The sequence below is a fragment of the Megalopta genalis genome, unplaced genomic scaffold (assembly GCF_051020955.1).
Source record: "Megalopta genalis isolate 19385.01 unplaced genomic scaffold, iyMegGena1_principal scaffold0129, whole genome shotgun sequence".
Lineage (NCBI taxonomy): Eukaryota > Metazoa > Arthropoda > Insecta > Hymenoptera > Halictidae > Megalopta > Megalopta genalis.
The window spans coordinates 175,001-177,500 of record NW_027476198.1 but is presented as its reverse complement, the minus strand read 5'-3'; the positions used below and the strand labels follow the sequence as shown (position 1 = coordinate 177,500).

The 2,500-nt window shown below is 54.5% G+C and overlaps 1 pseudogene; it reads right to left on the bottom strand.

The window, feature by feature from the left end:
• LOC143262411 (large subunit ribosomal RNA) overlaps positions 1–2,500 on the bottom strand; it is an 8,401-nt pseudogene that overhangs the window by 3,369 nt on the left and 2,532 nt on the right.

Below are 2,500 nucleotides of genomic sequence, written 5' to 3'. Positions count from 1 at the left end.
GGTGATATTGGCCAACTCTCTGTCTAGCTTGCCCCCAGGTTTTTCAATACCCATTGGCGAGATCTTAATGCCCAGATATCGGAAGCCCTCGGTAGGTCCCAGTTGTTTTATAGACCGACCGTTGACCTCAAATTTGCTGGCGGAGAGTATCTTGTACTTCTTTTCTTTACCAGCGATCTGGATGGACATAGCCAGACATTTATCGGAGTTGAATTCCAACCCGTACTTTCGTGCCTCTTCCTCAGCCGTTCGAAGCATGCCCTGCATTCCTGAAACGGAGGACGCGAACAAGATCAGGTCATCCGCATACGCCAGTATATTGACCCTTTGCTCCCTGATAACATAGCCGACCTCCTCGGGTAACACCCTTATCACCCGGTCCATGACGATCGAGAATAGCAGGGACGACAAGGGATCGCCCTGCCGCACACCCCTCGCTACCCGGATCGGATCCGATGTCTCTCCACGGACCTGAAGCACGGTTCGGCTATTATGGTACGTCGCTGTTATGTACCTCACAAAGAGCTCCGGGAGTCCCAATCCCCTTAGTGCCGATGTTATGGCATGGTGACTAACGCTGTCAAACGCCTTGGCCACATCTAAGGACACAACGTGAAGCTGCTTTAAGCAGCTCCGTGCGTCACGAAGGGCAGTTGACAGTACAAGAACGTTCTCAGCACAGCCATCGTGTACTCCTCGTTGCCGCTCATCGATGAGACCGGCTTTTGCCAATCTCACCGCCAAGATTTTATGCAGCTGACGAACGACGACTGAAGCCACACTTATAGGACGGAACTCGGATGGTGTTGAGCTTCCGTCCTTCTTAGGGATAAATACCGTCCTGCTGATGAGGAGCTCAGATGGAAATGCCCCTACCGCAAGGATGACATTATAAAATAAGGTTCTTAGAACTACTGGCACACTCCTCCATTGCCTGCTCGAGATGTTATCGAGACCCGATGCCGAGGAGAGCGGGATCTCATTGGCCTGGATCTCATGGCCACGAACCGGCTCAGCGATCCAATGCAGGTCCTCCCTTTCCTGAACTGGATGAAGGTGTTCAATGGGGACAGAAGGACTGGTGAGCATAGGTGTCCAGTACTCCACCATCTCGCCAACGGTTGGTGTTTGAGCCTGCACCGGGCCATCCAGTACAAGCTTGGCCGCGCGAGACATGTCCTTCCTCCAGAGTTCCTGCATGGCCGCATACTCCCTTCTCCTCAGTCTCCACCTCGGCACGGGCCCGGCAGGTGCAGCTTTAGGTGGCCGGAGCAGTGGTGTTCTCCGCTCCTTTACTTTCGCAGAAGGCGTCGGAAAGACTCGTTGAAGCCATCGACAACAAGCACTCGGTGTTATTGGTTCTCGATTAAGAACCGTTCTCGCAAGACTTACGAGTTCCTCCGCTTCATGGGATTTCACCCTTTCGGCCGGATCAATCAGCTTACGGATAGCGTCAATATATTGGCACTGATGTTGCTGTGCCGACGCAGAGTGCTCCTGAACAGGAGTAGGCGAATCCGCCTGTCGATGACTTGTGTCGTGATGTTGAGTGACACTGGAGGTTGAAGGTTGAGACTCAACGGCAGTTCCACGCTCGCGGCATACACCGATCTTCTGTGTAACAAGAGCTTTATACGTCAATTTCTTTCTGAGGCCCTTCAGTCGATCAAGACTGAATTTATTGTCGAAGACCGTCAGCAGATGTTCGTTCATAAATTTGACGTTGCCCTGCACACTCGCAAGCGCCTCAGCCGCCGCCACCATCTCAGTCTCCTCCTGAGTCCACCTAACCTTCTTTACCGCCACCTGCACTCGTTGGTTGGCCTCGTCTGGATGAGCTCTCCTCACATGGACCCCTAACCCGATGGAAGTGGGAAAGGATCGCGAACAATGGGGACACGGATGTAGTGCCCCCCGCGACGCAGGATGTTGTGCGTCGTTACTGGACTGGTTGGGTTTATTTCTCGAGGTCGTCGGACAAACATTCCGATCCACTGTGGCCGCTGTCGTAGGGTCGGCGATCCGAGTGGCCCGAGGGCCCGCCGACAATGGGTCACTTGACCCATAATCTTTCTTTTGATTTTTCGGGCCTACGACAATAGAGCCATGGGGGTGGCAACCCCATGACCCATAACATGCCTCCCTCAAAGTGACTAGAGCCGCCGCCACATTAGCGCGAAGGCAGGCCATTTGGGTGGGCTGCACCCTTACAGCGGCTCATTACTGCTAGGCAGCACGTCGTGTCGCACAGAATTTAGCCGCAATGCACTGAATGGACAGGTCCAAACAATACATCACGTTACCGTCGGGAACCACGAGGAGGTACCTGTGCGACTAGGACGGGAGAGGCTAATGGACCTAACAAGAGGTCTATATTACGCATCACCGTCCCGCGGGAGGCCAAGGCACGGGACCGAGCTCGGATCCCAGCCACGAGAGCCGTTCACCTCGCCCAGGCCCGGCACGTCAGCCAGACCCGCTTCCCGACCAAGCCCGACAC